The sequence below is a fragment of the Mustela nigripes genome, chromosome 3, assembly GCF_022355385.1.
Source record: "Mustela nigripes isolate SB6536 chromosome 3, MUSNIG.SB6536, whole genome shotgun sequence".
NCBI lineage: Eukaryota > Metazoa > Chordata > Mammalia > Carnivora > Mustelidae > Mustela > Mustela nigripes.
This window is the reverse complement of record NC_081559.1, coordinates 11,242,919-11,269,863: the sequence shown is the minus strand read 5'-3', so window position 1 is coordinate 11,269,863 and position 26,945 is coordinate 11,242,919.

The window sequence follows — 26,945 nt, the reverse complement described above, 5'->3', positions numbered from 1 at the left end:
TACTACTCTGTTAGTATGAGATAAGGTCTTTTCTGTTGAGGTTTAAGTGAAGTCCTTATCTGATGGTGCTTCCAAAATGTCTGCTCACTGGGTCTGTTGTCCTGCTGATGTGGATTAGATGGCTGGCAGGGAACACTGCTCTTATCTTCTGGTGATAAGAATGAACATAGCATGATAATTTGTTATGTTACAATACTGTATTGGAATGAAGGACAGTAGAATTCTCTTTTGAAGTATCATACAAAATTAATCTAAAGGGATGGAGTCAATGATTGTCCTAGGAAGAAGAACATGTTATCAATAGTTGGTGATAAATACCCAAGTTTTTAACTTATCAAAAAATATGTACTATCAAAGTCACCAATTGACATATCATATATAAACCTTACAAAATCTTTGTGTATACTGTTACTGTATCTACATGAGTATGTTTTCTTTAACATAAAACACAATTCACAGAGTACCCAATAATCAGTACATATTTATAACACATTTATACATAATTAACATGGAAATGCTGGACTTCTCTTTGAATTTGTCAACTTAAAAAAATTTATCCTAACTTTAATAAAGAAAAAGTTCCAATAGTTTTGATTTAATTAAAATTAAAAGTAACCAGCAAATCGAGTTATGCCTAGTATCCTTTCTTCACAGAGTGAAGGAGCAAATCCTTCTGTTACCCATATCCATTTAGGAAACTCAAAGGTATCTAGGGGTAAGAGTTATCATAAACATTTTTACTATTCTAAATTTGGTGTCGAAGATTGAGAAAGACAAAATCAAGGAAAGGTATTTTAGGGGCAAGATATGCTTAAGGCAAGAAACAGTTACAAGTTACATAGGTTTAAAACAGCAATTAGTGAAAGCCATCATTAAGAACATCAACTTTTTTGAAAGTAAAATCTTTTTAAATTATTTAAAAGGATGTCAAAGCCAAGGAGAGTTAACAGAGTAATTTTGTTATCTGGACATAGAATAATTAAGAAATTTTAACAGAAAACCCATTCTAGTTCACTCTTGAAAATGTCATCCACAGGGCACCTGGATGGTACAGTTAGTTGGTTGAGTGTCTAAGTGTTGGTTTCAGCTAAGGTCATGATCTCAGGGTCATGAAATTGAGCCCTATATTGGGCTTTGTGCTCAGCCTGGAGTCTGAAATTCTCTTCTCTCCCTCTACCCTTCCTGTTCCTGCTCTCTCTCTCTAAAATAAATAAACTTAAAAAAAAAATGTCACCCAAGAACAATTTGTTGATAAAGATCTCTTTTTCTCTTTTGACTAAACCCATCAATTTAAACAACTTGATCAAAATCTTTAGCAGTTTTTTCCAACTCTTTACTGTAGACATTGTAATTCCCAAGATAATAAACTTTACTTTTCAGAAGGGGTTTTCTACACTTATAAGATATGTTAAAATTTGTGTTTTACCATCATTTTTTATTTGGACCAGTTTTTTTTTTTTTTTTTTTTTTTTACTTTAAGGCAAAACTATCCATTTTTTGCATAGTAAACCAAAATGTAATCTTACTATGCAAAACCATCATCCAATACCACAGACTTTAAAAATTATATCTTAAGTGTATTTTAAAATACTTTTTTAATAAAAATGAACACAGACATTAACATAAACCAAAGGCATTTGTATACCCTTTTAATGTGTTAAGGAACTACTCTATATTAAATAATATCATAATGGGGCACCTAGATGGCTTAATTGGTTAAGCATCTGACTATCTGACTCTTGATTTCAGCTCAGGTCATGAGCTCAGGACTGCCGGACGGAGCCGGTACCAGGCTCTGCACTGGGCATGGAGCCTGCTTGAGATTCTCTCTCCCTCTACCCCTCCCTCCCTCTCTCTTTCTCTCTCCCTTTCTCTAATATCAACAACAAAAAATTTTTGAAGATTATCTCTCTCCCCAACTTGCTGCCCCTCACCCCTCTAAATTTTTTAAAAAATAATAAATAATATCATAAATTTATTCAAATTGTGTATTCAAGTATCCAAAGATTATTTTTCAGTTAACTCAAAATAATATACATATGATTTTAAACAGAAGGTCCTGATAACTGTTTGTACTTTACATAAATGTATCTCTTTTCATAAAGACATTTTGATACCATTGACTTAAATATAACATTTCAATTTTTATAACTTTATAGAACTGGCTGGCAAAACCAATAAAGAAAATTTAAGAAATTTAAATTGGTCTTTTATATGAAAAATAAAGGCTAGCATAAACTAGAATGCTTTGCTGACTTTGTTTTTAATATGGGGCAGAACATAGAGCAGTTTTAGCCTAGAATTATTAAATTAGGTATTTGTTCAAGGAGTCATTTCAATAGCAATGTTACATAAAATTTTTGCAAATATAATTTACAAATGTGTGTTTTTATAAACCAAAATTTTAAATACTATAAATCATATTTTAAAGCTCTTGGCAATTTTTTTCCTTCTTAAAACCCAGTAACTAAGGGGCACACAGTCTTGAATTTTTTTTTTCCCAAAAGGTAACTGTATCAATGTTGTTTTTAAAAGCCAGCTGAAGCAAGAGCTTGTTCCATTAAACCTAATTTCTTTTTTTTTTTTTTTTAAGATTTTTATTTATTTGACGGAGAGAGATCACAAGTAGGCAGAGAGGCAGGCAGAGAGAAAGAGAGGAGGAAGCAGGCTCCCTGCTGAGCAGAGAGCCCAATGCGGGACTCGATCCCAGGACCCTGAGATCATGACCTGAGCTGAAGGCAGCGGCTTAACCCACTGAGCCACCCAGGCACCCCAAACCTAATTTCTTATATCTTTTCCTTGCGGTTAGATCTGGCTATGTGAACTAGATATTTCTAAAGGAATACACAATTACAACTCTTTAATTTCTAAAGTTTCCAAAGACAGGGGGTAGGTGGAAATTATATGAGAAAAGAGCACTTATAGACCAGCTACAGACAAATATAGAAGTTATAATTATAAATTGGGTGAGAGAGATAGGGTCTGAGGGGGTGTTAAGAACCCCCATTCCCTAAGTAATGTTAACTCCAGGGTTCAAGTGTAGTCACTGTGGTAGGACTTATTAGAAGTGCAGTACCTGAATCTGTTAAAAGCCTTGCTTCTGGGGCGTCTGGGTAGCTCAGTCAGTTAAGCGTCTGCCTTTTGCTCAGATCATGATCCCACCGTCGCGGGATCAAGTCCCCACATCTGCCTCCCTGCTCAGGCTCAGAGGGAGCCTGCTTCTCCCTCTGCCTGCAGCACCCCCTGCTGTGCCCTTTCTCTCTCGTTCTGACCAATAAATAGAGGTTTAAAAAAAAAAAAAGTTTTCTTCTGTCTTGTCTTTAGAGAAAATTCTTGTTGGTTTATGGGGTGCATTGGGAATTGGATGCTGAAGTCTTGCTTGGAGACTCTTCATAGTCCCATAGAGCTTTCTAGTTCTTTTTTTTTTTATTATTATTTTTGGTAGAGTTCAGGGAAGCCTAGAATGAATGGGACCATGATAAGCCCGAATTTTTAAGGCCTCTTTTCCTTTAAAATTCTGGTTATTGGCAAATCTTTTAGGGAGGCAATTTTAGAATCCAAATTGCATTTGGAAGTTTTCCTATGTCAATTAAAATATAAAGACTAAAGGATAGTTAAGATTTTGTTTCCTTTTCTGTTCGTGTTCAAAGTTCTCCAAAATGGCCACTGTTACTTTCAAATTGTCCTTGATTAAATCATGCCATTTTGAAAGTTGCACATGAATTAAAAGTATAATTCAAAAAATATTTAAAAATTAGATGTTTGACCCAGAGACACCAGAACTTTAGATTAAGACCACCCCATGGGCACTGTAGGAGTCAGCAAGACTGGTGTTTCTACAGTCTCAGGTTTCTGAAATATGAAAAAAGGCCAACCGTCACTAAGGTGGGACTGACAAACCTGTAGCTCGAGGCAGATGAATAAAATAGTTCTCAGGGAGCACAAAGACAAGACTAAATACTTTAATAAGATTTTAAAGGATGATTCCAGGCAAAGCTGGTTCAAAGGGCACCAACCTGATGAGAACTTCTAAACTCGGCCTTTGGAATCATCTCAAATATGAATCCACAGGGCCTATGTTTGTGGTGACTGCTCGACCTTATTTGACTGGCCCAATCCTAATAAATCAAAGACCTTTCTTTCTGGATGGTTAGAAAAGATCCATTCAGGAAAAAGCAGAGACCAGAGATCAAATTTCTGTTCAGGAATATTGACGTTGGAGATTTGCCACATAGGTTTATACTCTAAATGTCCAATATTTGGATTGCAATGTGACAACGGAGGAGAAATCTATTTGGTCAAAGAGTGAATTATATCCGTAAATGGATATAAAAATCAAAGTCTCCACATTTTGCTTTTTAGGCTTCCTGAATAGCAGCTACTGTGTCTTCTTGTTTTGAATTTGTCTTTTAGTCCTGAGTGGTGTAAGATTCATTGTGCTTGACATAAGGGGGAAAAAGAATTGGAGCGAATCTTAGCATTTCAACTAAAGATTTGTGGAATAATTATTTTTAGAATCAGAGTGCCATTGAAATTTACTCTTGCGGGGGTTGGGGTGCGTCTCGGTGATGCAGTCACTTAAGCGGCTGACTCTTGGTTTTGGCTCCGGTCATGAGCTCAGGGTGGTGAGACCCAGCCCTGTGCTGGGCTCCAGGATCAGTGTAGAGTCATCTTGAGATTCTCTCCCGATCCCTCTGCCCCTCCCACTCATGCTCGCTCTCTCTCTCTCTAAAATAAATAAATCTAAAAAGAAAGAGAGAGGAAGGAGGAATGGAGGAAGGAAAAGAAAGAGAAAGAAAGGAAGGAAAGGAAAAGAAAAGTTAATTTTATCTTGGAAGAGCTGTTTTTACATGTCTGTGATCTACTTGGACTCCAGGCTGCATAAGCTTGCCTCTGACTCACATTCTGGGGCTGGACACCACCAGCTTCCCAGGGTAGGAATGGGAAGGTTAACTTAAATACTCTCCTAACAGCACACAAACAGCAGCCACTGCCTTTGCCATTTATATGTTTTCAGTCTGAGGTGGCAGTCTTTGAGAGCAGAGTTTTTGGCATCTTTGACCAACCTACTTTAGATGGCAGACCGGTGTCCCTTCTGTACTACTGCCTGGGGGGCAGGCCCCAAGATTCCAGGCCTCTTTCATTTTCCCTTCACTCCCTGAGACCTTTGAGCTACCAACAGGAAGAAAAAAATAATCATCTACCCTCATTAAGCCCCACCGAGTCCCTGGGTTTCCCAGTTTCCCAGCCTGGATAGGCAGATTCTTGACTTGGCTCCTTGGGATGTTTAATCAGGAAGGATGAGACCAGCTGTCTACGTGGCTATTATTATTCTTCTGTGAAAGAGGAAACAGACTCCGTGGGTTAGGAGGAGTTACAAACCTGTCACAGAAGCTCTTAAGGGCAAAGAGAGAAATGGAACTGCCCAAAATCAAAGAGCATATCTTGCTCTGAAGCCAGTGGTTCCCACCGTAATCACCCTGGCTGGTAGCCCCTGTCCCAAGTATGGAAGGTGCGGAGATTTCACTGGAGGTTAACCCTGGCTGCTCTCCTCTGTGCCATGAAGGAAGGAGCATGGTCTTGTCATGGTGGCTGGGTGATGGGCTTTGGAGTCACCTTCTAGGATTTTAGCTAACTGCTTGATCTTAAAGTCTCCATTTCCCCATCTATAAAATGGGGATAAAAATGGTGCCAAAGTCATAGATACCATCTATGACAATAATGAAGCAATCCATGTTTCCATCTCTTGCATATAGAAAGTGTTTATCAAAACTGTTTAGGCTTTCCAGGCCAGATGGTCTCTGTCGCAACTCCCACCTCTGCCCTGGGAGTGTGAAAACAGCCATCTGCAATACATAAAGAACGGGTGTGGCTATGTTCTAAGAAAACCTTATTTATAAAAATGCCACTGGCCAGATTCGCCTGTGGGCTCTAGTTTATAGACACCTAATCTAGGTCATTCATTATCACGTAAGTCCTGTAGACTTGCCTGACATACAAACATTGAGCGAGGTAAAGGGGTTCCCTAATTTAATGTAGAAACATAAGTAGGCCAGAAATTAAGAATGTGCAGTCATCAGCCTTTAATTCACTGTGTCAAAATGAGTGAAAAGAATGACTAAGACTAAGGTGCCCGAACCATTTTCTGGACCTACTCCTCCCGTGCTCGCCCCCTCCTGCAAATTCCATGGAAAGACACCCGGGAAGTCCCGGGGGCTCTGGCAAGGACCGCATAAAAGAATGGAATATTTCACAACTAAAGTCTGTTGTGATATAAAATGTTTTTGGCTCTTCTAATTGTGGGAGAGCATATTTGAAGCCATAGCTATATAACGTGAAATAGAGTAGAGAGTAGATAATTTATTTGGTCATCATGATGATCCACATCACATATTATGATTCCTAGCTGTCTATCCAAAAATCCTTTTTCCTCCTTTCTTCCTTACTGAGAGAGAGCTGATTTTATTGGGGGAAGCAATGTACCCAAACAAAAAATAATTTGAATTCCCAGGCTACTCTTTCAACTAGAGGTGACCGATGTGGGACTGTTCTGGGCATTGAGATATAAGCAGAATTCTACTGGCAGAGATTGTAGGAATGCTACGTTTTCCCTGTTAAAAAGAGACTGACTTAGTGGGCATGCACGTTGGTGCTATATGCATGGTTCTTTTTTCCAGCTAAGAACACGATATGATGCCTAACGATGAAGTGACTATCTCGTAATCCTGAGAATCCAGCACTGGGGAAGATGGGATAGAACACTGAAATGTTTGGTGACTTCCCTGCCTGTAATGCTTCCTTCTGGGCTTCTAATTCCTTTGAGAAAGAAAAAAACTCAATTGCTTCAACCACACTGTTGGTGGGTTTCTGTTAAATTTAGCTACACGTAACCCTCTTTGGATTAACTGACTTCAAAATTTTCAAAGCCATGAAAATTAGGCCATGGTCCTTATCGAAGTGCTATCAAAATCTTGACTTTGCTTTGTATTGTGTAGACAGTAGAATTAAAAGCAGTGTGGTGCTAGCTTGATCGGTGTGGTGGTTTAGGTCCTGTTCCTCTCCATCATCTCATTAGCTGCAGTTGCAGGTTCCTGGTGTCTACTGAGAAAGGCATTTATGAATACGAGTTTATGAAGGAATCTGGTTGGCTTAACACAATCCAGGCTCTACACGTTTGATAGAAGCTGTTTCACAAAAACTTGGCCAAAAAGTAGGAAATCTCAGTGTGACACTTGAGCGACACCAGTGCATAGCCCCCAAGAGTGTTCCCACATTTTTGCTGTTATCTATGAAGTTCCCTAAGTTAACCATTTTATATGAAAGGAAAACATTGTTTTAAAGTTCTAATTATCCATTCCTGGTCCTCTACCCAGCATTATAAATAAATTCTATTGAAACCATGCTCATGATGAGTAATTCTTTAAAAATTTTCTCTTAAAAGCCTTTTGCCATTAATATTTCAGTTAATTAAAAATGCATTATGCCTTAATCCTTTGTTAAATGCACAAAAGAATAAAACAGCATATAATAATGAAGTTGGAAGTTTCTTCGGAATTGGGTGGTTGGGCCCACAACTTATGGTTTATTAATGTAAACCTAGCAGGGGGTAAGCCAAAGAACATTTCATGTTCTGATGTTTGCAAAAGAGATCAAATTTACAAGGGCATTGTTTTTTTCCTACTGAATTCCTAAACGTTACTATTAAAAGACATAGAATATGTGTAATACAAACATGTGTATCCCAAGGGACAGTTCAAAAAGATTGCTAAACATGGAAAGTTTATGGAAGAATCCAAAGTCAAATTAATATGCCAGAGCATGGATACTAACTTGGATTTTGGAAATGTTTTCCCAGATTAAAAAGGAGTTTTGGTGTGGGTCCCCATATGGAAAACATGCATAATTTATTTAAAAGACCAAAGCAAAAGTGAATTCACAGTTTGAAATCTGGATAATTATGCTATAATTAAAGGACTAGTTTGTTTTTGTTTTAAAATTATTGTCTTCAGAGTTTCCACCCACCCCGCCCCCCGCTCAGTGCTATTCAGGGATTCAAAAGTTTAAGGAGTATTTTCTTCATAGTCCTGAAAGTTTTTATCTTCTTTTCTATGTGCCACAAAATACAATGAAATCTTTCATATGATGTTTTTACTACAGTACAACAATGGGAACCTTTCTATCCTTTCCCTCATTATGACTTTCTACTTTATAGATTATATTTAAAGAAGGCCGCGATGTCAATGAAATTGAGTAACCTGGTTTGGTTGGCTACTTAAATGAATGAATCAGTTCTATAGGTAGTATATAGAATCGTACATTCAAGAAATATTTCCTGATTCACTTTAAATGTTGGGTCCGGGGGCAATGCATTGAGAGTCTAATCCCTGACCTCAGGAGCTTTATAGCCATAGTTATATAAAGATTCCAGAACATTCTATCAATCATATAACACAAGTTAAGAAAGCACAGTAGAACTTCAGCAGAGACTAAATCCTCAACTCATTCTCTCCCCACATTTTATTAAATGACAAGCAAACAAAAATGCACTTAAATGAAGGAGGAATAGGAATTTTTTTCACAATATCTAAAAATTCTGTGTAATAGATTCCAATGAATAAATATATATTTTTAACTTCTTCTACAAACCATAAAGAAATTGAAGTAATTACATATTCAAATTTTAAAGCTAGTTTTGAGGATAAAATACCCAAGATGCAAGAAAGTTTAGGACACATACAGTTGTGGTAGCAACTGAATTTTAGTTTCTACACTCCCACACTCCTTTCTCTCCTCTACATATATATGTACGTTGTATAATTATATATGCTCAAGTCATACAGTGATTCTTTATCTATGAGACTAGGCATTCTATTAAATGCCCACACAAGTAAATTATACTTAGAAGGGATGGTTTATATATTCATTTTTTTGACATAAATCCTGGTGGAGTTAATTTTCAGATGATCAAGCCAAGCATATAAAATAAATTATTCTGATTTGAATAATGCAGTATAGGCTAAGGTTCCCTTCAGTTGTTCAAACTGGAGTACATGAGTATACTACATAAGCAAAAACTGTAATAACCAGGCATGGGAAAATATAGTGGAGAGATGAAACCAAATATAGCTTACGAACAGTGCTAGTCTGACACATATGTAATGGTGTCCATAATCAGCCTCCTAGATGCTAACATGCTAGTTAGATTTCAATGCATAAGCAGTTCATGTAAAGGACGGTAATTAGTATTATTTTAAAAAGTCAAGCCCAGCATTCCTCCCTGAGAATAGGGAGGAAGTGAGGGAACTAAGTGATGCTGGGGGCAGCCCTGAGGTTCTTTTGAAGACTTTGAGATTCAGTCACCACACAGAGTTCACATTCTCCTTTCTCTTGGCTGAAAGCATCCGAGGACATGGTGTTTCCACCATTACTAGTCTGAAGGCTCCCTTCCCCCCATCAAGGTAATTATATTGAACGAAGAGGGAGGCGAGCCCCTTCTCCACACAGACTAAACAAGGAGAGCCCGAGAAGCACTCCAAGGACTAGACAGCCATCCTGTGCCACCCCAGCAGTCTGCTCTGTACGGGGGGCACCGCGTCAGTTGCTGCTCAAGTTTGGATGAATGCAGAATTGCCCTCTTTTCAAGGAGGAGCAGATTACCCTGGGCAGCCCAGTCTCACATTCGAGACAGGAACCTAAGGAGATAAAGAAACTGGGAGCAACGAGCCATCTCTTCTCAGCCCCAAGGAAGAGGCCTGGTGCTAAGACCGCTGCTGCTGCTTTCCCTTTCATGGTACCCATGCGGAGATGGCCAAGGTCGTCTGCCAAACTGCTGCTTCCTATGGTGTCAAAAAGCCCTCTCACTCAAGAAACGAACCACCTATCTTTAAATCCTAACAGCGAAGGGGATTCCTGGGTCGTGGGGCTCAGGACTCTGAAATAAAATGTTTAGGCTGGGTTTGCAGTAGGGACCCGAGCAAAGGCCGTGTCGGCCAAGAAGTACCAAGAGGTGGGTAATGGGCCACCAAGTTAGGATGGAGAGAACGAAGGGAGGAGGGAGGACAATGTGAGAAAGTCAGGAGGGAAGCCAGACGACATACAGAGAGGGACGGAGCAAGCAGAGAGTGAAGGAACGAGTGTGGGGACGGCGTTGAGACAGAGGAGCTGAGACGGAGTCAGACGGAGGGCAGAAACAGGAGGGAGACTCCAATCTCCCAGTCTCGGGTTTTTGGAGTAGCAGGAGAAGCTGTCCTCAGAGTCTACCCTGTAGGTATCTGCTGAAATGAAATCATTGTTGCATATTTATCCCTTCATATGACTTTCATATGACTACTATGTTTTCCCATTGTATTACTTTAATAATACAAAAATAATTAAAACTTAAGTCCTTTTTTTACAGCTGATCTTTGACTTCCTTACAAAGTTGTCTGAATGCTGTTTCTTTCCAATCAGTTGCAGATTGGATTTTAAGAGCCATATAAACCAGTCTTTTAGGTCCTGCCAAAGTTAAGACAAATAAACTAATGAACTAAACTAAAAATCCAACCCAAATATTTTACACTTTATGTGGGTGGATCTAATTACATTTCTCAGGAATATGTTTAATAAGCCTGTGTCAATAAGATATAATAATTTTTTTGCCATTCATCAGGCTTTGTTTAAAAACAACACTGGTGCTGTTATACTGTAGTGTTTATGTATAAATGTGGCATCACCAAGTGATTCCAAATTAAAACTAAGAGTAAGAAACCTTTCATTTAGACAGCAAAAGAAACCATCATCAAAATGAACAGGCATCCTGCTGAAAGGGAAACAATATTTGCAAATACTCTATCTGATAAAGGGCTAATATGCAAAATATATAAAGAACTTACACAGCTCAACACCAGAAAACCCCACAAATAATCCGATTTAAAAATGGACAGAGAGAGGCACCTGGGTGGCTCAGCGTTAAGTGGTTAAGTGTCTGCCTTCGGCTTAGGTCATGATCCCCATGGTCCTGGAATTGAGTCCTGGGATTGAGTCCCACACTGGGCTCCTGGTTCAGTGGAGAGCCTACTTCTCCCTCTACCCTTCCTTCTGCTTGTGATATCTCTCTCTCTCACTCAAATAAATAAAATCTTTTTAAAAAGAAAAAGAAAAATGGGCAGAGGAACTAGACATTCTTTCCAAAGAAGATAACCGGATGGCCAACAGACATGAAATAATGCTCATGATCACTGATCATCAGGGAAATGCAAATCAAAACCACTATGAGAGATCACCCTGTATGTCTCAAAACAAGTTAGTATTAAAAAGACAAGAAATAGCAGGAGTTGGCAAGGATGTTGAGAAAAGGGAACCCTCATGCACTGTTATAGGAATATAAATTGTAGCCGCTGTGGAAAACAGTATGGAGTTTCCTCAAAAAATTAAAAATAGAAATACCATATGACCCAGTAATTCCACTACTGGGTATTTACTCAAAGAAAATAAAAACACCAATTCCAGAAGATGTATGCATCTCTACGTCTATTGCAGCATTATCTACAACAGCCAAGATAGGGATGCAACCTTAGTGCCCAGGGATAGATGAATGGCTAAAAAAAATATGACATATAGACAGATAGAGCTAGAGATATTACTTAGCTGCAAAAAAAAAAAAAAAAAAAAAAAAAAAAAAAAAGAATGATCTCTTGCCATTTGTGACAATGTGGATGGACACCAGAGGGTATTACACTAAGTGAAATAAGTCAGAGAGAGAAAGAAAAATGCCATAAGATCTCATTGATATATTGTATATAAAAGGCAAATTAAATGAACAAACAAGCAAAAACAAAGACAGGGTCATAAACACAAAGAACAAACGGGTGGTCGCCAGGAGCGAGAGGTTTGGGAGGATGAGCAAAATAAGGGAAAGGGGTTAAGAGGTACACATTTCCAGTTAAAAGATAAGTAAGTCACAGAGATAAAAAGGACAGCATAGGGAATAAGGGAACAATATTGTAACCATGCTGTATGGAGAAAGATCACTTGTCATGGTGAGCACAGGGTCATGTAAAGACTTGTCTAATCATCATGCTGTACATCTGAAACTGGCTAACAATTAAAAAGAAGTATGAATCCTTTCAGGTTGAAATTAGGAAGGATTAAACTGTAAAAGATGTGATGAGTCACTGATAGCACTGTCCCCATACAAATCAGTCACTATGTGATTAAAAAGCATGCAAGATAGAAGCAAGGTGACCACAAAAAGGCAGGACTAAAGTATGATTATAACTAAGAAAGATTAAATCAAAATAATTGCATTGCATTCCATCTGAGAATAAGTTAATGTGGCATATTAAAGGGACTTCGGGGAGTCTGGATTCGGCAGTGCACTGAACCCTGTAAATATCTGTGTCCTAACAAAGGTAAAGTTGCTACCTAGCTTTCCCGGAGGTTTCTCTCAGTTCCAATAGGCATCTTCAAAAATATTTTTTTTGAAAGATATATTTTCAGAGACTCTTTCCATTCAGTATTTTAAAGAGTTTCAGGCTGGAGAACAGGACCTAAGCTCCAGGCATATGTCCAAAGATGGACCGTCTATGCCTTCTGGACTTCATCTCTCCATTTGTAAGATGGGGGTGAGGAACTAAAACACAAAGACAACTTCCAGAGGTGTTGACTCTGCCTCCTTCCTTTTTCTTTTTTGGACTCTTGGAACCGCCTTCCTTTCTTCACTGCCAACTTTTCTTTTATCCCAGTATCTGTCTGTTGTGAATGCATCTCATTAGTTTATAACAAAAGTGGCTGTTGAATATTGGATGAGTACTTGCAAGGTGCCAAGGAGCATTTTATCTGCTCTATTTCATTTCATCTTCCCAAAAGACCAATGATGTTGTTTCATCGTAATAAATATTCATGTGACTCATCACCTACATTGTATCACAACAATATTCCATAATCTTAAATGTCTTAATATTGTCAGGTTAAACTGTTTTCAATATTATAAAATTAGAAGGATAAATAATAACATGTATGTGTGTTTATTATGTGCTACAATAAACATTTTCTGTAGATCATTCATTCATTCAACAAACATTTGTTGAGTGCCTGTTATGTGCCAGGTATTAGAGCTCTGAAGATGAGCAAGGAATTCCTATTCCTTGACTTCAGGGAGCTTACAGTGCATTGGAAAATGAAGTAGACAGGCAATTAAAATACAGAGCAGGTATATAATCAAGGTACAAAGGAGGAGCGATCAGGAAAAGCTTCTGGGGTAGAGTCCTGAAAGATGAGAGACTACTGGTAGAGATATGGGGCAAGAGAGTTCCTGGAGAGGAGAAATGGGGGGTTTTACCGAAAACAAAAAGATGTGTAGTAGGACTAATATATCTTACAGAGTGTTAGTTACAACCCATTTAGTCAATGATGGAACCAGTTTTGTTGGTCACGCCAATATCTTATTTAAAAGGGAAGGGAAAATACCAGAGTGCATCACTGTCAGAAGGCTAAATCTTGTTTTAAAAAACTTTTGTTTCATTTTGTGCATGAACCAAGTTAAAAATATATTTGAGAAACACTGAGCTGGAGTGTCAAGGGTATGGAGGGGAGGCAGCCTAGTGAGTGTTAAAGATGAGCTCTGAAATGAGTTTGTAGTACACCCCAAAGACAGAAGGAGTCATTGAAAAGCAGTTCAGGGAATGTTGTGATCAGCTTTGTGTTTTGGAAAGATCCCACTAATGAAAAGATTAAAGAAGTGTCAGGATATGGCACGGGTGGCTATTGTGGTAAGGCATAAAAGATGAAGATGGTCTGGAGTAAAAGAGTAGTGATGGGGATGGAGAGAGAGCCCACTGATGGTTGGTCCTCAACACGGAGATGTACCGATTTTGTACTGTTGCATGGGTTCCTCTGACCGTGAATAATAGGCGATGTGTAAGGCAGAGAAGGCGGAATGATGGATCTGCACTTGGGACGTTGACCAACAAGTACAGTGGGACGACATTGAGGCTTAGGACTATTGAGAAAGGGATGAAAGTGTCAGACTGCGTAATCTAATCTGGATTTTAAAAGAAATGAAATCCAGAAACCAATTTAAACAAAAAAATAATGAGAACAAGACATCTGCCCCCAGAACTGTCAAAATTAAAAAGACTGGCAAGTCCAAGTGTTAGTGAGGTTGTGGAGGAGCTGAATCCTTGTATACTGTTGGTGGAAGCAAAAATTGGCACAGTGACTTTGGAAAATGAGTTGGCAGTATCTGCAAAAACTGATCGTATGCAAATGGTACCATCCAATTATTCCTCTTCTCCGTACTGGTCTTCTCCAAAGAGAGAAACATTCATGTGTCCCCAAAGACATGGACAAGTATGTTCATTGCAATGCTATCCCTAATAACCAAAAACAGAATAAATCATTCATCATTAGTAAAATGACTCAATTGTGGTACATTTATACCAAAAATATTATACTATCTTTTGCAAAAATATTGGTTAATCTTAGAAACATAATCGAGAATGAAAGAATACATACTCCAAGATTCCATTTGTAGGAAGGTCATAAACAGAGAAAGCTAATGTATGGTGTGAGAAATCAGAACAGCAGTTACCTTTGAGGAGAGCCAGTGATGGTTTGGTAGGACTGAAAGGACTTCTGGGAGGTGAAAATACTGTATTTCTTCATTGGGGACGTGATTACACGAATGTGTTCACCGTGTGAAAAATCAGACTTTCTAATTAGGATTTTTTTAAATTATGAAATATGTTGTACTTCAGAGTTTTTTTCCCCAAAGATTTATTTATTTATTGAGAGGGGAGGGACAGAGGGAAAGGGTGAGAATCCCTAGCAAACCCCCGGGTGAGTAGGGAGCCCCACACAGGGCTGGATCCCATGACCCTGAGACCACAACCTGAGCTGAAACCAAGAGTTGTTCACTCGACTGACTGAGCCACCCAGGTGCCCTTGTACTTCAGTTTTTAAAAAAGTAAAAACTCAACAGAGACTTTTAGTCTCTTAGGGTAAATTCTAGCAGAGGTACAACTACTGATTCCATAGAAATGCACCTTATCTGCCCAAAGTTGAGTTTCTCCTGCCCTTCGGTTCATGGCTCAGCCATCCAGACAAGACTGCTCTCACATTTTGTTTCATGTTATTTTTATTCTCCTCATTCCTCATTGTTTTCCCTCCCACATAGCCATCCTAGTGTACTTAATGTCGGTCCTTTCAATTCTTTGTCCATTTTTCTATATAGAAACGTATATATCCTTGAGAAATTCATGGTGGTGCTGTGTTTAATTGCTTTTTTTGTTTATGTGCTTTCAATGTGTATAAATGACATGGTGCTACAAATCTCATTTTGTTTCTTACATATTAGACTTAAATAATGTGACTTTGAGATATATCCATGCACTTTGAAAATACAACTGGCTTGTTACCATTGCTGCTTGGCATTCCTCTGTGTGTATGCACATGTTTACTGATTTGTTGCCCAGCCTATGGACATCCAGGTTGCCCCCCACTCCTTGCCGTCACAGACTATGCAAGTTTCTTCTTGGATCAATGAGAGGGCTGATTACACACAGTTTGCAGACTTTTCATCTTCATCATCAATTTTTTTTTCAGGAAGATTCAGCCACATTCCCATCAGGTTTTATAACTCTTTTTCATTTTCTCCCAATCTCATAAGTAAAACACTCTTGATTTAGCCTTCATTTGCATTTTTAAATAACTAGTAAGATTAAACCATTTTTTTCATACTTGTTTTTATTCATTTGTATTTCTTCTTAGTCAACTGCTTGCTCTTGCCCTTAATTCACTTTTCTTCTGGGATGTATTTTATTATTATTATTATTTTTAAGACTTATGTATTCGGGAGAGAGAGCACATGAGTGGCAGTGTGGGGAGGAGGGAAAGGGAGAGACTCTCAAGCAGACTTCCCACTAAACAAGGAGTCAGACACAAGACTTGATCCCATGATCCTGATATCAGGACCTGAGCCAAAATCAAAAGTCGGGTGCTCAACCAATTAAGCCACCCAGGTGCTCCTATTTCTTTTTATTTTTGAGAAGTATTCTTATATTCAAATAGACCTGTGGGGGCACGCCTGGGTGGCTCAGTGGGTTAAAGCCTCTGCCTTTGGCTCTGGTCATGATCCCAGGGTCCTGGGATCGAGCCCCACATCAGGCTCTCTGCTCGGCGGGGAGCCTGCTTCCTCCTCTCTCTCTCTGCCTGCCTCTCTGCCTACTTGTGATCTCTCTCTGTCAAATAAATAAATAAAATATTTAAAATAAAGTAAATGGACCTGTGGTCATATATTGTAGATATTTCTCTCATTTTATTATTTGTCTTTAATTTCAGTTATTATGGTATCGCTGGTGGTGGTAAGGGAGATGTTTTTGGTTTTTTGTTTGTTTGCTGTTTGGTTTGGTCTGCTTTTGGCCTCGTAGCTGTCTCTTTATGGTTTTGGCTTTGGAGGTAATGCTTAAGAGCAAAAAATCAGAAAAATCCAATTATGTGGAGGGGTGGAAAGTGGGGAAAAGGAAGAGAGGGTTTAAGAGGAACGTTAATTCTATCGAGGCAACCAGGAAAGAAAGTAACCAACCAAACCAAAGGAGACGGTATTTGCAAAACACATTTTTGATGTTAGAGCATTTCCAAGAAAGACTCTAAAAACATATGGTTTATTTAACTGACTGATCTCTAATTTACAGTTTTCACACTTGAAACGTAGTATACTACAACCACCCTCTTTTGTCTTTAACTTAACCTATAACAATTATGATTGATGTTTCAATAAATGTAGCCAATTTTTTAATTCCCAGAGCTTTAGTATCTATGGTTTTAAACACACATGTATTTTACTTTCATTATGTATTTTTCTGATGTTATATCTTAGATTTGCTTTCTTGATATTTGGGGTTTTGCTTGTTTCTTTGTTTGCTTTCTCTTATTTTGGTGACATTTTATTTGATAGAGACTATGAAGGGTAATTTCAGTTGCTGAGGAAATGAATCCTTCTGTCACTTGCATTTTTTTCTGTGGCACAGCAGAAGTAAACAAACAAACAGCAATTAAAACTTCACCACTTCACCCTTAATAAAGTATTAACTAATTGATTCAAAGCAAAATATAAAAAGATGATATGTCATGATCAACTGGGTTTTATCTCAGGAATGCAAGGCTGGCTCAGCATTCAAAAACCATTTGATAGATTTCACCACAATAGCAGAATAAAAGAAAAAAATATATATATATATATTATGATTTCAACAGATTCAGAAAACTCATTGAACAAAATTTGATGCCTCTTCATAATAAAAACTCTCAAAAAATCACAGATTGATGAAAACTCATATCCTCCTTGTGACAAAGGACTGTGATGGAGAGCAGTGAGCAAAACACAGATTTTTAATCTCAAATTTTTTATAGGACTAGGCAGAGCATCGAGGAGCACTGAAGAAACCATAAGGGTTGATGCCTGTCGTCATTTATTTGTCCAAACACATAGAATGCACATCATCACAGTGAACCCTAATGTTAATCATGGACTTTGAGTGATAATGATGTGTCAGTGCAGGCTCATCTATTACAACAAATTTCCCATCTGCTGGGGATAGTGGGGTAGACTATGCATATGTGGGGGCAGAGGGTATATAGGAAATAGTTGTTCTTTCTGCTCAGTTTTGCTGTGAATCTAAAACCACCCTAAAAATTAAAATCTATTAAAGAGTAACATCATTATATAAATAATATACAATCATAAATTACACAATATGCTGTGAGGAAACATATAGCCTGGAAGGAGAATGCAAAAAAGAAGTCAAACCTTCATTTGGTTGTGCTTCTTTGAGGATGTTTCACTATGTTTTATTTTTTTTTCAAAGATTTTATTTATTTATTTGACTGAGAGAAATCACAAGTAGGCAGAGCAGCAGGCAGAGAGAGAGGAGGAAGCAGGTTCCTGAAAATACTTTTTAACTAGCCATCTTGCCCTCTACCAAAGTTTTATCTAAGAATTTCAAACTCACCACCCCAAAGCTACAAGTATAGGTTGACTTTTCCCTCTGTCTCATCTTAGTCACCAGAGCACAGTCACTTGCTAGTCCTCTTCTAGCAGTGGGGGCTCCTGCTCCAGTGGTGCCTCCCACTGAGGGCAGACTCTTAAGCAAGTAGCCCGTCTCTTATCTCAGTGCTGCAGCTCCCCAGGAATTCAGGCCTATGGACTTCATATTCCTTACCTCCCTTTGCACATCTACACATCCCTTCTTTTATTACCTTAGTCATGGGTTTTAATATCTAATAGGGTAAAAAATAAATCAATAATCTTTGTCATTCTTCTTAAAATGTTTTCTTAGTCAATCTTTTTCAGATAAACTTCAGAATCATTTTTTAAAAAGATTTTATTTAATTATTTGACAGACAGAGATCACAAATAGGAAGAGAGGCAGGCAGAGAGGGAGGGGGAAGCAGGATCCCTGCTGAGCAGAGAGCCCGATGCGGGACTCGATCCCAGGACCCTGAGATCATGACAGAGCCGAACCAGCTGATACTGGTACAAATAAGTTACCAAGCTGGTAATAGTAGGAGTAAAAGCCAACATTTCAGGATGATTGAAGTAACATATAATCATTATCTGAACCTGCTGGGAATGTTTAAGATGAACCAAAATATATCCATGATGTTGGTGTGACTGCATCTACCTCCACTCACCTGTACCACATGATACAGTGCTCGTTAGGCCCTGAAGCCAGGATGGGTTCCAACTATTGTGACTTAGGTCATGGGGCCTCTGTCCTGCGGTGTGACAGGATGTGACAGGCTGCATGTGACAGCCTGTCAGCCATGTTGTCCAGCTAGCAGTGGTGAGAATTTCAGACCAGGCTGGTATCCTCTGAAATGTGTCACACAACAAAGAAAGCAAAAGTTGTTCTCTGGTCAGCATAACTGCTAAAGAAATACAGTCACTTCTTTTTCTAGACACTTTATTTAGCAATTTAAATCATGCCTTTTCCCAAAAAGGGATTTGAAATTGCTTACATGCAAAAACGTAGTACAAGCTGAAAAAAGTAAGTGAAGAAATTGTGGAAAGGGGAAAATTAGAGTAGGCCAATAAGCTAAAACCGGGGATAACATTATTGCACAAAATACGTATCTAAGAGTTTAGTATAATTTGTGAAATAAGGTCAGGAATTCAACTCCGCTTCCTAGCATTGAAAGCAAAAAGAGTGAAACCTTTCCATGAAAGTTCTTCAGGAAAAGGACCATCATTCCTGATGCTGAGTTCTGAGAGGCATAAAGACAATAATGCCTATAACCTCGTTGACCGGCCCTCAGCAACATACGAACTGTGAACAGTACAAGCCTTCTGTGTAGGCAGCTAAGAGAATATTTTTACACCCATTGATTCTAATATAAAAATGACTGAAAATGTCTCCTCTTTCTTGATTAGCAGATTCTGTTAGATAAAGGAAGACAGATGTTCTGAATGGCCATGACGTGTGGTTCAAGATCCATGAGGGGAATTTTGGTTCCTTTGAATTCCTGTATAGACATGTTTGACGTAGCTGGGAGGGCTTGGATAAGAATTTTGTAGCAAAAAAGGACTTTCACAGCGAAACTCTGTGAAATTCTTTGCTGGCTTTTTATTCCTACCCAGTACAAACTACCCTTTCTGTAACTCGGCAGGGTACTTAATGCGCAATATTTTATTGTGATAGTAATACGAGCGACACCGTTGATTTACTACCCACACGTCTACTGTTCTCTTCTTCGGTTAAGACTGGTTTTGTGTGCATTTTGAAACATGTAGACTGAGCAACAAACATGAGGAAAAGACTTAGAAACAAAAGGAAGGCGGTGGCACACATTTTTATGTTCTGATTTTTGTCCTGCTGCTCCTATATACCCAGAAGCGGAGAAAATTTACACTTTATGGAACACAGTCGGCCTGGGCAGAGACTGTCCCTGTATTTGGAATTAGTTTTGGAAGCAGAACAGAGGTGTGTTTTTCATTATGCCACATCGGATTTTCGCATTCGAGAGTATAATTACCAAACCCAGCCCTCAAACCACTGCAAAAACATCACATGCTTCTTACACACATTTTTTCCCTTCAAACTAGCACTCAGGCGCCCACCAAGGGCCCTGCCCACAGTAGGGTTAGTTTAAAATTCTTTTCAAACACAGTTGTAACATGGCTCTCATCCACAAAACAAGTATTATCAGCAGTTAAATCACAGGATTATTCTTACATTACAGATAACTAGGTGCATGTCGTGTAGAGCAGTTATTATAGGAGGACCCCGGGTCAGACTCCCCATGTAAAACTGCCCTCCAGGAGTCAGGCTCTCAGCAGCACGCCGAGATCTCTTTCAAGCCTGTAACGAACCCGTGCTGCAAACTTGAAGTCTAGAAGGCCAATTCAGTTTGGAGTGTAACTTCTATTAAATTTAAAGTTTAGAAGTGGTGCTAAGGAGAAACAAAGACCAGAAGTGGTAGACCTTCTATGCTGCTTTTCTGCCAGAGAGCCCTTTGGGGATCAGTCAGGGAGAAATTCTAAATGCTGGGTCTTCTTACAGCCCGCCCTCCCTGCAAACCTATGGTTCTCCAACTCATCCTGTGGGCTGGGGGGTGGCCGTAACTGAGGCTTCCTGGGCAGAAGCAGTTTCTTACTGAATTGGATTCAAGTAGCTTCAAAGATTGAATGCACTGCTTGAAGACCCTCCATGGAGAGGGGTAGCAGTGGAGGGAAGGGAATAATTGATCACGTGGGCTAGTGTAGAATATACAGCACTAATATAATGCGAGTTGATTTTAGATGACACATCAACACATCTATCATTTGAATGGTAAAGTGTTTATAATAATAACTTACATTCAAGCAACACTTACTGTGCACTAGACATTGTTCTCAGGGCCTTGTATGTACTAACCCACTTAGTCATCACAGCAACTCCAGGACGAGGATGGATAAGGTGTAGCATTCCCTGTTACCGATGAGGACAGTAAGGCCCAGAGAGGTCAGGTGATCTGTCCTTGGTTGTTAGGAAGTCCCCATTACCGTTTGGGGGTAACAATTGTATGAGCTAGCAATTGCATTGTTAGGCATTTATCCCAGGAAAACGAAACCCATTCACACAGAAACCCATATCCAGATTGTCCCAAAACTGGAGATAACTCAAATGGTCTTCAACAAGTGAGGAATGAAACAAGTCGTAGTGAATCCACACCGTGAATACTACTCATCAGTAAAAGAACAAACTTTTGTTTGTTTAACACATGTAGCAGCTCTGACGGATCTTGAAGGAATTATGCTTAGTGGAAAAAGCCAATCCCAAAAGGCTACATTCTCAAATGATGAAATTATAGAGAAAGAGAACCAATAAGTGGGCGCCAAGATTCAAGGAGTGTGGGGAGGGAGGTGGTTGTGGCTATAAACGTGTAGCCTGAGAGATCTGTGGATGGGGCTCTTGTTTCTGGATGTGATGTCATCACCTGAATCTAGGCATGTGGTTAACTGACGTAGGACTGAATGTACACAGAAATGAATGCATGCATGTGGCACCCGGGTGGCTCAGTCGGTTAAGCCAAAGACATGACCTGTCTTCAGCTCAGATCATGATCCCAGAGTCCTGGGATTGAGCCCCAAGTTGGGCTCCCTGCTTGGTGGGGAACCTGCTTCTCTCTCTCTCTCTGCCCTTCTTCATCCCGCTGGTGCTCTCTCTCTATCACTTTGCTCTCTCTCTCAAACAAATAAATAAGTAGTGTTTAAAAAATGAGTTCATGGGGTGCTTGGGGGGCTCAGTCGTTAAGTGTCTGCCTTCAGCTTAGGTCATGATCCCAGGGTGCTGGGATAGAGCCCCGCATGGAGCTCCCTGCTCATTAGGAAGCCTGCTTCTCCCTCTCCCACTCCCCCTACTTTTGTTCCCTCTCTGGATGTTTCTCTCTCTCAAATAAATAAATAAAATCTTTTTAAAAATGAGTTCATGCAAACTGGTGGGTGATAACAATGTCAGTTTCCTGCTTCTGATGTTATTCTACAGTAAGGCAAGATGTTATTGCGGGAACTGGGGTGAAGGGTATATAACACTTCTCTGTATTATTTCTTTATGACTGCATGTATAGTTGCTTTATTAAAAATACAACAGCCAACCCAATTTTTTAAATCAGTGGAAGGAATACGTTAGTACATGCCAAGAAAACCTGCAGAAAGTTGTACACAAAAGGATGCAAAATAAAAGAAAAGATAAGACAATTGTATAATAAATATGGGTAGTTGTGGCTATTAACTATTTTGTGGCTTCTTTTGGGGGGTGGTGAAAATGAGCACTGGGTGTTATACATAAACAATGAATCTTGGAACACTAGATCAAAAACTAATGATGTATTATATGGTGACTGACACAACACAATAAAAAATATATATATATATATATAACCTTAATTTATGGTGATGGTTACACAGTTGTGTGTCTATGCTAAAAACAGTTTGAATTGTACACTTTAAATAGGTGAATTTCATGGTGTACAATGATTTAGAAAAGCAAGAAGAAAGAAAGATATCAGTCCAGGAGTGCTAATGCCTTATTAATAGAAAGACAAAGAGAAAACATGAAAAACATTGGGGATGATATTTCAAAAGAAGTATTTCAAGAAAATTCCCTAGATAATTAAAAAAAATCAGAAAAAAAAAAGAAAATTCCCTAGAATTGACAGATATACATATATAGATTAAAAGACCTATGTAGGGCATAGAACGGTGAAGACAATATACATACTAGGGCACAATAATGAAACATTCTAGAATATTTGGGGCAAAAAGAAAATTCTAAAAATTTCAAAAAAAAAAAAAAAAAAGAAAAGAAAAGTCACACACAATGGATGGGAAATAAGAATGTTACCAGGTTTGTTTATTTTTAAGCTTACACAGAGTAGAGTTGACTTGTTTTTGTGTATAGTTTGGTGAGTGTTGACAAATGCAGAGTCATGTAACCACCACCAGCACCACAAATGAGATACAGACCAGTTCTTTCCCCTCAAAAAAGTCCCGGTGTCATTCCCTTGTAGTCACACCCACCTACACCGACCTGCTCTCATAATCACTGATGCGTTTTCCATCCCTGTGGTTTTGCTTTTCACAGGGTGTTATGCAGATGAAATAACACAGGACTTAGATTCTTGAGTCTTAACCAAACTGTTGCATTTATCAGTAGCTCCTTCCTTTTGGTAGCTGAGTAGTATTCCATTACGGAGACATACTGCAGTTTGCTTATCCACTCACCAGGGGAGGGACGTATGGATTCTTTACATTCTGACAAATATGAATGAACCTGCTAAACTCATTTACTGTAGGCTTTTGTGAGAATATAAGTTCTCATTTCTCTTGAGTAAGTGCCCACAGGTGGGTTCCTGGGTTCTGTAGTAAGTGGTTCTTACAAGAGGACTATTTTCCAAAGTGGTGTCATGGGGTATTTTGACCAGTAGTGTGAGATCTCCAGTCTTTCCACATCCAACTCCATCCCCTGTGTTCTCTCTCTGTTTTGTTACATTAGTCAGTTAAGCCAGAAGGTCCTGGTTTCTCAGAGAGGTTTTAATTTGCAGTGGCCTAATGACTAATGATGAGGAGAGTCTTTTCATGAGTTTATTTGCCATCTTCACGTCTTCTTGGAGGAAATGTCTCTGAACATACTGCTCATTGTTCATTGGTTTTCTTTTTTTTTTTTTCTTTTTTTCTTTTTTTTTTAAAGATTTTTTATTTATTTATTTGACAGAGAGAGATCACAAGTAGGCAGAGAGGCAGGCAGAGAGAGAGAGGAGGAAACAGGCTCCCTGCTGAGCAGAGAGCCCGATGCGGGACTCGATCCCAGGACCCTGAGATCATGACCTGAGCCGAAGGCAGCGGCTTAACCCACTGAGCCACCCAGGCGCCCTGGTTTTCTTTTTTTTCTTAAGGAAAAGAGGTCTTTATATATTCTGGGCACAAATTCTCTGTCAGATATGTGATTTGTAAATATTTCTTTCCAGTCAAAGAGTCGTCTTTTCATTTTCTTGTATATAGTATGAAGTACGGATGCAAGTATTTGCTTTGCCTGTGGAGACTTCATTGTCTCAGCACAATGCATTCAAAAGAGTGTCCTTTGGCCATGCCACTATTTTGACACTATTTTGTTGAAAATCAACTGGTCATAAATGTAAGCATTTATTTCTAGACTTTTTATTTCATTCCATTGATCTGTATTTTTATCATTACACATACCTTGAATATTATGGCTTTACAGAAAGTTTTAAAATTAGGTAGTGGATGTCCTGCAGTTTCGTTCTTTTTCAAAATTGTTTTGGTTTCTCTGAGAAACAAACTGAGGGTTTGGGGGGTGGTGAGCCTGGTGGTGGGTATTATGGAGGGCATGTATTGGTTGGAGTACTGGGTGTGGTGCATAAACAATAAATTTTAGAACACTGAAAAAAAAATAAAATTCAAAAAAATTGTTTTGGTTACTTCAAGTTTTGCATTTCAACTAAATTATGGGATCAGATTGTCAATTCCTAAAAATAGAAAAAAAAAAAAAAAGACCTTCTTGGGATTTTTATGGGGATTGTGTTGAATCTATACATCAACTTGGGAAGAACTGACATCTTATCAGGGAACATCTCTCTAATTACTCAAACCTTCTTTCACTTTACTCAGCAAAGTTTTGTGGTTTTCAGTATATGGGTCTTATACTTTGTTAAACTTATCCCTAAGTTTGATGCCATTGTGAATGAAATTATTTTGATGCCATTGTGAATGAAATTGTTTCACATTCATACTGTTTATTGGTAGCATGTAGAAACAAATGTATACTAATCTCCTATAGCATGACCTTGCTGGTCTCATTGATTAGTTGTAATAGCTTTTGTAGATTTTCCAGGGTTTTCTACACAAAGCATCGCATAGTCTGTGAATCAGAATCCGTTTTCTTCTTCTACCTGCATGCCTTTAACTCATTTTTTTCTATCTTCCTATACTGTTTAGAACCCACAGTAGAATATGGAATGGAGGCAGTGAGATTGCAAATCCCTGCCTTGTTCTTGCTATCAGGAGAGAGATTTTGATCTTTCATGAGTTGATATTATGTTAACTGCAGGTTTGTCATAGATGTCTTTTACCTGATTGAGGATGTTTTCTCCGAGTCTCCGTCTGATTATAATTAAGAGAGCTCTGTCTGTGGCAACTCTTCTTCCTCTCTCTCCTGCGCTCGGCAGCCTTTTCCTGCCTGCTGTCCTTTACCCTCAGTGACTCATGTGAATTCAATCTGAAGTACAAAAACCCAAAGAAACAGTCAAGTCATTTCCACTGCTTACACTGTGGACTCCATGGACTTCCGAAGCAAGGACACTCTCTTGTCCTGCAGCCTAGATTTTTAAAGTAGGAATTAGGTCAGATGCTATTAGTAATTCGGGTATCATGCAGAAGTCATGCTTACTTAAATGTGATTTTCCCTAACATTTTGACATTTCGTGCCAGGAAGTCACAGAAGCAGAGAGTAAAGCCCCTAACACAACTGGAGAGCCCAAAGCCACAGGTGTGAGCACAAGGCCCACAGTCTTCTCCTTGTGTCCACCGATGTGATTGGCTGCTTCTGCCCATCACTGTGTGGTTTTCATTTTTTGCCATAGTTCAGCAATCTTAACTCTTCCTTCCAGCTCTGTTCATTTATCTGTTGCTCTATAACAAGCCACCCCCAAACTTTGTGGTTTAAAACAACATAAATATTGAATTTACTCATGTACTGGCAATTTTGGCAAAGCTTGGAAGGGATATCTCCCTGCTTCACGGGATCTGGGGCTTTCCTTAGGATGAGAACAGGGTACAGTATTGTAGTTTGGGGCTGGCTGAGTCTCTTTCTCAGTCTCTGTCTCTCTGTGTTTCTGCCCTGTCTCTGTCTCTCCCCTCCCATGTGAACAGCTCAGGCTTCCTCACAGTGCACCCATGTCAAATGGTTGGACTGCTTCCAGGCCAGCAGACTTCTCTAAATGCCAGCCTTCCCAGAGCCTGTGGTGGAAGCTTCACACGTTCTTACAATCCGACTCAGAAGTCCTCGCACGTTCTTTTTGCTACATTCTGTTGGCCAAGCAAGTCACCAGGGCTAGATCAGATTCAAGGAGAGGGAGCTCGACTCTGCTTCTCAATGGAAGGAATATTGAAAAAAAAATCATAACTATCTTTTATCTATCAAAAGCCCCTTTCAACAATATAATTTTATTTTTTCAGTTCAAATTCCCTATTTACTGCAGTACTTTTTACTGGGAAATTATCACTTTAAATTGTGCTCTATATTCACTTTATTTTATTTTTTAAGATTTTATTTATTTATTTGAGAGAAGCAGAGTGAGAAATCACAGGAAGGGGAAGGGTCAGAAGGAGAAGCAGACTCCCAGCTGAGCCGGGAGCCCAACGGGGGGACTCCACCCTGGGACTCCAGGATCATGACCTGAGCCGAAGGCCGTGGCTTAACCCACTGAGCAACCCAGGTGCCCCCGTATATTCATTTTAAATTGTGCTGCTTGTTGACTTAAGTGGTGTTCTAATTATTAAGTTCCATAGGGTTTTTTAAAAATGTTATGTTAGTCACCATACAGTATATCATTAATTTTTGATGTTGTGTTCCAAGATTCATTGTTTACATGTAACACCCAGTGCTCCATGCAATACATGCCCTCCTTAATACCCATCACCATGGGTATGGTTTACCGTCCCCCCCCAACGCCCTCCCCTCTAAAACCCTCAGTTTGTTTTTGGAGTCCACAGTCTCTCCTGATTCGTCTCCCCCTCTGATTCCCCATCTTCACCTTTCCTTTCCTTCTCCTAATGTCCTTCATGCTATTCCTTATGTTGCACAAGTAAGTGAAACCATATGATAATTGACTTTCTCTGCTTGACTTATTTCACTCAGCATAATCTCCTCCAGGCCCATCCATGTTGATGCAAAATTGGGGTATTCATCCTT